The following is an 11671-nucleotide window of genomic DNA, read 5'->3' on the forward strand; positions in this document are numbered from 1 at the left end:
TGGCATCAACTTGATGGCAGTAAGTCTGTGTGTTGCTCGATAAACTGGTCAGATGATTGCTGAAGCCAAAATGGGTGCATAAGCAAATGTGGTTGAAAAAAGCTGATGGTGCCTGGTTATTAATAGCATATGGGGTCTTAGATGCTTTGCAGTTAAATAAGTGCCCAACTAGCAGGTAAGAAACAGCCCACAAGGAAGCACACCAGCCTGTGTGATCATGAGGTGTTGAGGAGAAATGGTATCAGAAGTTCAAAAGATAAGCAACCAAATTGATGTGAAGGGGCATGGATGTAGTAGAGACCCAGAAATCACAGCCCCTCTGGTAATTGGACAGTCACGCTCAGAAGGGACACAGGAAGGGATGATAAATCCAGGGTGTGGTATAGCACTGATGAACTACATAATTATCCTCTAGTTCCTTAATATTCCCTCCCCTTATGATTATGGTTTTTATTTGTTTTGCCTCTTTAATCATATCAGATTTGATGCAGGTTCATCGTATATTTAATATCATTTGATACATGAAAGCTAAGATAGATAACCCTTCAGAAACAATAAATGGAGTAACGGTTCCCTGAGGGTACGGGAAGGGGGGAGGAGATAACAGGGAGCTGAGAGCACTGATGACTGAATAACCCCACTCAATGGGATCGAACAACAGAATTGTATGTGAATGGATATATTGGATGTGCAAGATATGGAAAAAAATAAAGTAAGGTTTCCTGGGGCGGGGTATGGTAGGCGAAGGAGGGAATAAATGGGGAGCAGATATCAAGGAGTTCAAGAAAAAGAAAATGGTTTGAAACCGATTGTGGCAGCAACTGTACAACACTGTTTGATGTGATTTAACTATGGAATGTTATACTTGTAAGATCTCCCAACAAAATGATTTTAAAATACAATAATAATAATAATAATAATAATAATAAATAAAGCAGTCAGGCACATTCCATACGTGTGGAATGAGGAATGGTGCTTGAGAGCACTGCAAGGACTCGCTTTCCGACCTGAATCACCACTCCGCACACCAGGCACACAAGGCACATCTTTGAACTACGTGTGTTGCTAGGGCTTGGAAGAGAGCTGGTCTGAGACTCAGAATTGCATTTATGCCATGACTCAGTCTTCATTTTGCAGTGTCAAGGATGGGACGTGGCAAAGTCATCCTCTACTCTCATTGTCACCCTGAAAATGGTGACAAACTTTGACATAAGGGACAAGACAAAAACCTGAATGAGAACCTCTGGAAAGAATTACTTTGCCTTGGAAACTGAGAACTGTCAACTTGCGCAGTCACCTGGGCTGACAGGAGGTCCGTGAGGCTGGACAGTCCACATCACTAGGCTTACTGCAACCCAGCTTCTTACTATTCTCTCAGCAGCAGACAAACATCGGAAGGGTCAACTGAGCCTTGGTGCTGCTTCTAAAATGGTTTCCATCAGAGGGATGGGAGGACAGTACATAAAAAGGCCACATTGTGAAACTGCTAGGTTTCATTAGCGATGGCATGAAGCCTAGGTCTGTGATCTGGTGCCGCAGTCCCCAGTCTCGAGCAGACCCAAGACTTCAGGGCCTTGTCTCCCAGGTTTTGGGTCAGTGGTTCGTGCTGAGGGCCATAAATTCTGTGTAGTTGAGGGGACACAGTGTCCATTTCCCTGGGGATGGCTGACCTGTCTGTTGTGTGGAAGAATACGTAGGATGCCTTAAATGGATGTCACAGCACCCTTGGCATCTCTGGATGTGGTGCAGCTGGCTGTGTCAGGCTCCATCCCACATTTCCCAAATGAGTCTAATGGCCTTTGGCTGTTGACTCACAGGATTTCAAGACACCAATCTGCCATTTGCAGGTGAGCAGGTTATGTTGGGGTCCAAAGACGCTGTACCCACATTCAGAGAAAACTTAAGGTTCCCAGGTTGGCTCTTTTAGCTATAATTCATTTACATTTTATTAAATAAATAGCTTTAGAGCACTACAAAACTGGGAGGGAGGAGGATGCAAAATGCTCGACTGCCAAAGATCCACAGGTCAGTGTCCACAGATCTCCCTGGGGTGAGGGAGTGGCCTGTCAGTGTCCACAGATCTCCCTGGGGTGAGGGAGTGGCCTGTCAGTGTCCACAGATCTCCCTGGGGTGAGGGAGTGGCCAAAACTTAGCACACAAAACCACTGTGTATCAGAGCTTTGGCAGCAGGGCTGAGAGACTTGCCATGGTGTCTGCTGATGCACAGTTGGGGGCACTGATCCAAGAACCAACCCCTGGCTATACAGGACTATGACAAAACTCTAGGGCAGCTGTGTTACCTCCTTGTTCTTGTCTTTTGAAGGAGCTGAGATTAATCAAACACAGTCTACACTGTAGGTGGAATTTGTCATAAACCTCAGCACTAAGAGGATCCTGAAGCCAGAGATATCTACTTTTAAGCAGATATGCACGCCTATGCACACAGGTCCCAACTGCTTCCAGTGCTTGACCTGTGTCCTGCGCAGGCGCCACTGGCACAGGTCTATTCTGACGAATTCTGACACTCAAGGGGACAAATCTCAAGCTCTCTCTGAACATCAGGGAGTCATTAATATGTTTTAGATATAATTTATCTCTTTTATTAAAAGAGTTTTCACATCAACCAGCTTACAGCTCAGAGGACAATCTGTATAGAGACTGGTCTGTGACCTGGGCAAAGGAAATATAGGTCCTTTATTTACTGTCACATACCCTCACTCTCTCTGTCTCTAGCCTATGCTGAAACCTCACCACCAAGTCCCTTCATCTTAATCACAACTCTGGAGGTGGCTTTGGAACATCTACGAGTGATGGACATGCCTCTCATGAGGTCATTGTGAGATCACATAACTGCTGCCATTTCATTACAGTTGATAAAGCCCCCATCCCCTTCCATAAATTCCCAGCTACAAGGAACTCAGCCGGGTGGTGCCAGTGTGTCTGGGGCAGGTGTTTGTGCCTCAATATACCCTATGATGCTTGGAAGTGGCCCATGACACAAACTACGGGTAGGTCTGAGAGATAGCCCAGTTTGCTGGAACAAGGACTCCACCCTTTCCCCAAGAAGATCCTCTACCTTCGGAGCAATCTGCTGGGGGCAGGCATCCATCTGGCCGGAAACTAGATGGGCTACTCTGTGTCTTGTGCATCCATGTCTGTAGGCCTTCCAGCGCAGCCTGCAACTCATCATTGCGGTCCTGCAGGTCCCATAAGCAGAGTAGAGATGGCCCTGCAATCCCCATGCTACACAGCAAGGCCCAAGGAGCAATGCAGCACCGCAGGGTCTGCAGGATGCCCAGTGGAAAGGAAATTCAATTCCTGACAGCAAACATGTAACATTCAAACTATAAGTTTCCAACTATGCAGTGAGTTAAACATGACAGGGATAATTCAGCTTTCTTAAATCCTACATCGCCTTCTATCACTAGAATCATAGCAGGGGCTAAATTTTTTTTTAAAGTGAAGTGAATGTGGAGGAGAAATGCAGATCACCAACATCTGACTCAACAGGAATGTGTGCAAGTCCACCACAGTGATGGGGTGTGGGCAAGAAAAGCAACTCACTGGTGTCCTTTCTCCAGAGGGTTCTGCAGCTTTGACTGTCAAGGCGTTGCCATCATCTTAAAACAAAATGCCACCCAGCAGAGCAGAAAGGCCACATGGATGGCTGAGGCCCAATGAGGCACATAGAGTGGGGGCTGCAGGACAGACAGGCAATGCTGGGAGGCTGCCCTGAATCTGCACCTGGCTGCAGTGGTCTGTCTGCACAGGAGTTGAGGAAATGCACTGTAAAAAGCACACTTGGTTGCCAGGGTTTAGAGGCGAATCTCCCAAGACACAGCTCTCACTTGTAGATTTAAGGGTAAGAAGGCAAGAAGCGCCTGTCTGTGGGACTATCGTGGTGTGAAGTCTCTTGGCATGGCTCTTCTGTCTAGGTCTTTGTGATTCCCATTGATGATTAGGTGGGACTTTGCAAATAGGGCATGTCTAACACAAAACAGAGTGGACTGGTTCATTTTCGTTGCCACTTCCCTGGCCATAGGGATGTGTTATCTTAGAACAGGAACAGAGAGGAATCCCATGAACTTAAGGGATAAAGAACTACCAGTGGAGAACAAATGAGATCTCTGTCTAAAGACAAGAGGAACCAGAGGCTGTGAAACAGAAATTACTGGACAGACTGAAAGAACAAGGCAAAGTCAGAGGCTGAGGCAAGGAGACACGAGACAGAATTGAAGAGCAACACAGAGACTAAGGACTAGAGAAAGACTTGATTGAGGCGAGATGATACTGTGGACCAATGACTGTATCCTTAGTGTTTTCTGATCTTGGCTTGTAGTAACCCATTAAGTTCTCTAAAAAGCTCCCTTAATTGTGAGTATTGCCTGTGAGCTCTGTGCGACCAGTGCAATGGATTATAGAACACAGCACAAAAGTAGAATGCTGTGGAAGAAACAGTTACTATCAGAAAAGGGTAAAGAATGATGGAGGGTGGAGGCATGCCTGATCTCTATTTTGTGGCAATCGGCCTTGATTGATGGAGCTACGTAGGATTCTTCTCCTTGATGTAGCCAGAGGTCAGCTATGCACTCCATGCGGTTTACTCAGGGACCCTATATCCCTTCGTGAAGGAATGTGAGGTGTGTGGTCACTTTCCCTTTTGTGCACCTGGGGATGGGGGACTTGGGACTCTTCAGACCTAATGAATACGGCAGCAGTGCTCCCAGGGACTATAGGAGTATGATTCTACCTGGTTTCTCCTTTAGGAAACGTACTCTGGAGGGACACTAGACATTGAACTGTGAAGAAGCCCAAACTGGCCCATCAGGCAGCCACATGGTAAGCGAGCTTTCAGACATTTCTAGTCTAGCCAGTAAGGTGTGTAGCTGAGGCCCCGGCATCATAGGGCAGAGAAGAAACATGTTTGTTATGCTATGTCTGAGTTCCTTCCCACAAAATATAAAATCTATGAGCATATTTAATTGCTATTTTAGGCCATTAAGTGTTGGCGATAATTTCTTATGGAGCCATAGTAACTGGAATAACATGTATGAGTGAGCCACAAATAGCTCATGGAAATAGGATTAAAAGGTAAAGGAATTTTCCATGAATTTTTGAAGCCCTTTTTCTGTAATTTACAAAGGTAAATTACAGTCTCTTGAGGGGAAAAGTATATTAATTTTAAGTGGGAGAGAAAAAAAAGTTCTCACAAAAATCTGTTAAGAAATGGATGGTAGAGACTTCCAGGAAGATGGCGACTGAGTAACACATAGCAGAGGAACTCCACAGAAATCTGTGCAGGAGAGTCACTAAGAGGGAAATTCCACACCGCCAGGTCGCAGAGGAGCATCAGAAAGATAAGTAGGCAGAGATCCAATAGGTTTTAAGGAGCTGGGTCTTTTGGCTTACCACAATGGAGGCCAGCTAGGGTTTGACCTTAGCCTAAGGTGACCAGACGTACCGCTTTTTAAACATTTTTTCTCGTGTCTATGGTGTTTTTAAAAAGTCCCAATTTTTGGAAAGAATGGACAACAAGTGAGGGTATGTACGGTTTTCGGCTGCCATGTGGCAATTTCACCAGGATATGAGTTTTATCAATGGTGTCCCGCTATACCAATGTTAAAATCTGGTCACCTTACCTTGGCCCGGCCACTGTCTTGGCTGGAGCCAGGATCATTTGGAGCCAACACAGGGGCTTTATCTCAACACAGCCACAGTTTGACACCATCTCAGGGCAGGGATTAAACCCCTGCAGCCCCATGGTCAAGGATCAGGTTCATTTATATTGATGCTTCAGTTTCCCTCTCTTCTCTCTATTCCCCCCTATCCCCCTGTCTCAGTGGGCTGTTTTTTTCCTTCTCTTTTTCTCTTCCCCTTTCTCTCACACAGCACTGCCAACATCCTGACCACTACCCTTAGCCTAGGGCATTAATGCCTGCACTCAACCCTGCTGGGCGAGCTCCTCCCTCTGCAGCATAACCGGAAGCTGGGAAAGCCCACCCACACTCCAACAGGGGATATCCTGCCCAACTTCTTCCCTGGAAAAGCCCACCTGCCGGTCCTCTGTAGTGCTTAAGACATGGCTGGAGAAATTCGGCACCCCTTCTTTGGGGGAAATCCTGCCTGTGTGCCTTGGGGAGCTCCTATCCATCCTCTGTGGTCCCACGTTACTGAGGGAGCTTCCTCCCGCCTGCTGTAGTGCCTCACAGACTAAGAAAGCTTATCAAACACTCACCAGCTTTCCACGGAGCAGTGGGAACCTCTGCCTAACCTATGCAGTGATCTACCTGATCAGGGAAATTCCGCCCACCATTCACGGTGCTCTATACCAAAGCAGGCAACCAACCAGATTTCTGTGACACTCCTGTTGCAGCGGGCACCTTTGCATGCCACCTGTGGCAACCCAAGCCGTCATGGGCCACACCATCATGGATTCTTGTGAGATCACCCAGTAAAGCACCATCCTCGTGGATCCACAACAACCCAACCAGCATCTCCGGAGAGGCCCATCCAACTTGTTGACTAGGGAAAGAGTGAAGCCACAGGAGGATAAAGTGCTTGGCTAATTCCATAGTGAAATTAGCTGTAGCAGTTCGAAGAAGCTTTCCTACGAGTCTCCCAGAGAGAGCCAGTGCTCTTTGACTCCCTGAAAAATGGCACCTGGCTCCTCTAAAACAAACAGCAATCAGGCCCAATGACCTCAACAAAAAAACATGAGAAACAAACTTCAATGGCAGAGATGTCCTGAACCGAACGACATGCATAGAAGAAGCAGATATTTATCTGCCACATAAAGAATTTTTCAGAATACTTCTTGCTGTAATACAGGATATGAGAAAAACAATACAGAAAAAAGATGAAATGAAAGAGGAGATTAAGTCCATACACCAAAGGGAAATACAAGAGATCAGGGAAGAGATAACAAAAACTAGTAGCAGACACGCAGACCTCGAGAATCGACTGGAGGAGGCAGATAATTGCACCAGTGACCTAGAGGACAGCCAAGGAGACTTTAAATGCGAACAAAAATCTAATAAGATCATTAGTGAAGCTGAAGAGAACCTAAAAGCGAGGTCTGATGCTATGAAGTGGAACAACATTAGAATTATTGGATTACCAGAGGAAGACACCACAAAGAAGTCAACTGCAACAGAGAGGAAATTCTTGGAGGAAAACTTCCCGAGCTTAATGAATGAAAACCTGGCAACCATTCAGGAAGCTGAAAGAACACCAGTCAGATTGAAACCCAAGAAGAAATCAAGGCACATCATACTTACTATCCAACTTTGAGGAAAAGGAGAAAATCATGAGAAGAGCTAGGGAAAAACAAGCAATCACATAGTTTCCCAAATAAGAATATGCTCAGACCTATCATGTTTCCCCAAAAGTCAGACATCCCCCCAAAATAAGACCTACTTACAGTTTTGCCTCGGGCTGAAATATAAGGCATCTCCCAAAAATAAGACCTCCCCAAAAATCAGCATCCCCGAAGCTACCGTAACTCTGGACTCTGATCATAGTGGTGGGCACCACCACGCAGCTCACTATTGGCTGCAGCGCAGTCAGAGCAGACAGGTAGTACGAGGTCTCTTTTAATAAAACAATAAACAATAAACGTGTACCACATTCTTCTCCATGGAAAAATAAGATATCCCCTGAAAATAAGACCTAGAGCATCTTTGGGAGCAAAAATTAATATAAGACACTGTCTTATTTTCGGGGAAACAGGGTATCAGAGAACACTATGAAGAAGAGGAGAGAGTTGTTGAGTAACATTGCAAAAATTGAAGGAAAATAATGCAAACCCAAGAATACTCTACACAGCCAAATTACTGATCAAGATAGATGAAGAAGTAATTGTCTTGTTAGAGAAGGAAAAACTCAAAGAATACATTAGAAGAAACCCAGCCTGGATCCTTGTCGATCCAGTATAGGCAGAAGAACAGCACTCACCAAGCATAAGTAAGAGACTGCCACAGAGAACAACCTCACCCAGAGGGAAACAAAGAGAAAACAGCCCCCAAGATAGCATTGGATTAAGGGTGAAAAGAAGTCAAGAATGAAACACACACACACACACACACACACACACACACACACACTACATTAAAAAGAAAGGGAGGTGGGAAAACACCCAACACAAAAGGTGTAAGATGACATCACAGAGTCCACGGATGGAAATAATACCCCTGAATATCTATGAATTAAACTCAGGCATTAAAAGACTGAGGCTAGCAGACTAGTTTAGACTAGTTTAGAAATACAACTAATCAATCTGCTGCCAACAGGAGACACATGTCAAGACTACAAACAAAACTAGGCTGAGAATCAAATGCTGGAGAAAAACATACCAAAGAAACAGCAATTAAAAAAAAACCAAGGGTTGCAATCGTAATCTTGGATAAAATGACCTCAAAGTGCAAACCATAAAAAGAGATGAGGAACACTATATAATGCTCAAGGGAGCAGTAGGCAAAGAACCACTAAGCATTGTAAACATATTCCCCAAATGACAGACCTGCTGAATACGTCAAACAAATGCTTCAAAATATGAAAAAGGAAGTCACAGCCTCAACAATTATAGTAGGTGACTTCAATACACCACTCTCTGAGAAAGAAATATCACAGGGAAAGAAACTCAACAAGGAGGCCAGAGATCTAAACACTACAATTAGTCAATTTGACCTGATATATATTTACAGAGCTTTTCATGAAAATACAAAATATTTCACATTCTTTTCAAGCCCACATAGCACATATTCGAAGATAGACCACATGCTGGGGCATAAGTCAAATCTGCATAAATTTAAGCACATTGATATCATATAGACTTCTCTCACTGACCACTGTGCCATAAGGCTGGAAATCAGCAAAAGGAAGATGAATAAAACAAGGCAAACAATTGGAGGATGAATAACTCTCTCCTGAAAAAGGAGTGTGTACTGGCTCAGATCATAGATGAAATTAGGAAATTTCTAGAAACCAATGAGAATGAGAATTAGACGTACCAAAACTTATGGGACACAGCAAAGGCAGTTATCAGAGGAAGTTTCATAGCAATACATGCACACCTGAGAAAGGAAGAAAGCCATATGATTGATATGCTGGCACAAAATTTACAGCAACTAGGGCTGAGTCAACAGCACAATCGTGCTAATAGCAAAAGAAAAGAAATAATAAAAATCAGGGCTGAGATTTAGGAGAGGGAAAATAAGAAAACTATGGAAAAATTAATGCTGCTAAAAGTTGGTTCTTTGAAAAGATAAACAGAATCAACATATCGTGGGTAAACCTAACCAAAGAAAGACGGGAACAAATTTCAATAGCAAGAATGAGGGATGAAAGAGGGGACATTACAACAGACTCTAATGAATTCAAAATGATAATTAAAGAGTATTACGAAGGACTGTACTCCAATGAATTCAACAACTTAGAAGACATGGTCAAATTTTGAAAAACAATCCCTCCCTCGAATTTCCCAGAGGAACATCAAGAATGTCAATAGACCCATAGCAATAGAAGAAATAGACAAGGATATCAAGGGATTACCAACCCCAAATTCCCTGGACCAGATGGCTTCACAGGACAATTCTACCAAGCATTTAGGGAAGAAATGACACCAATCCTACACAAAATCTTCCAGAACATAGAAAAGACGGCAACCTCTTGAAGCAAGTATAAATATGATACCCAAACAGGGCAGGAATCCTACAAGAATTGAGAACTACAGACCAATATTCTTAATGAACACAGATGCAAAAATTGTTAACAAAATACTTGCCAATAGAATACAAATGTATATAAAACGAATACCATATATACTTGAATATAAGCCGACGTGAGTATAAGCCTAGGTACCTAGTTATTACCTGGGAAACTAGAAAAACTGATGACTTGAGTATAAGCCTAGGGTGGGAAATGCAGGATGTGAATTAACACAGAGACCAGAGGGGAGAGACGGAGCGCAGCCACGGACACATCCTGACCAGTTCAGCTGGCAGCGTAAGTGAATCACTATGGGTGCTTCTGCAAATTGGAGCCTTCCACGTCATAGGATGGCTCTGATTGGTTAGATGTGAGTAACAAACATTCAAAGCCCTGCAGTATCAGTGGGGCTTTGAATGAACAGCGGAGGAACGACAATCACCTGTGAGATATTACACCTCGTATAAGTTAAACCCCAGTTTTTCAGCACATTTTTTGTGCTGAAAAATTCAGCTTATACACGAGTATATATGGTAATTCACCATGACCAAGCAAGATTCATACCAGGGATAGTTCAACATACGAAAGACCATTAGTATCATGTGCCACATTGACATGAAAAACTCTAAGAACCACATGATAATATTGATAGATGTGGAAAAAGCATTCGACAACATCCAACACCAATTCCTTTTTAAGACACGTCAGGAGATAGGAATGGAAGGACAATTCCTCAAGACAATACAAGCTATATATGAAGAACCAACAGCCAACATGGTAGTCAATGCAGAAAAGAGGAACACAATTCCACAGAAAAAGGGTCCAGACAAGGATGCCCCTTGTCCCCACTCTTATTTAACATCGTACTGGAGGTTTTAGCTCACAGCATAAGGCAAAGGAGAGACATCAAAGGTATTCGTCTGGGGAAGGAAGAGGTAAAAGTATCGTTATATGTAGATGACATGATTTTATAAATGGAAAATCCCAAAAGATCCAAAAGGGGCAGAGTGGCAGGATACAAGATCAACAAACAGAAGTCCACTGGACTGCTATACATATCAGCTAAAATAACAGAAGAGGAGGTCAAAAAGGTGGTACCCATCACAATAGCCAAGCACAAATTAAAATATCTAGGGAAATAGCAGACTAAAAGAACAAAAGATTTATATGAGGAAAACTATGGAACACTATTACAAGAAACCAAGAGTGATTCAACAAATGGGAGAAGATCCCATTTTTGTCGATCAGAAGACTCAATATAGTAAAGATGTCAGTTCTCTCCTAGGCACTATATAACTTTAATGCAATCCTGAGAGAATTACCCTCATCTTTCTTGAAAGAAATGGAAAAACTGATTACCAAATTCATATGGAGAGGGAAGAAGCCCAGAATTAGCAGAGACTCCCTAAGAAGGACACAGTGGGAGGGCTTGCTTTACCTGACTTTAGCACATATTATAATGCCATCATGGTCAAAACTGGGAGGTATTGGTATAATGACAGATACTTAGACTACTGGAAAAGAACTGAAAACCCAGAAATAAAATCATCAGCATACAGACAACTCACTTTTGATAAAGCCCCCAAAATATCAAAAGCAGGTACCCTCTTTAACAAGCGGTGTTGGAAAAAATGGATATCTACCTGCAGAAAAATGAAGCATGACCCTTATCTGACTCCATGCACAAGAATAAACTCAAGGTAAATCACAGACCTTGAGGTAAAACTCCAAACTATTAGGTCCATCAATAAGGGAACTGGGACCAATCTGAGAATTTTGGCACTGGGAATACATGGGATAGCAGAAACAGGGAAGGACACAAATGCACATGAGTCACAAATTGACATGTGGGATACACTGAAGATAAAACATCTGTGTACATCAAAATAATTCACCAAGAGAGTAATAAGAGAGCCCACGGACTGGGAAAACATCTTTAGCCTGACACATCAGACAAAGGCCTTAT

Source organism: Tenrec ecaudatus (genome assembly GCF_050624435.1).
Source record: "Tenrec ecaudatus isolate mTenEca1 chromosome 18 unlocalized genomic scaffold, mTenEca1.hap1 SUPER_18_unloc_2, whole genome shotgun sequence".
NCBI lineage: Eukaryota > Metazoa > Chordata > Mammalia > Afrosoricida > Tenrecidae > Tenrec > Tenrec ecaudatus.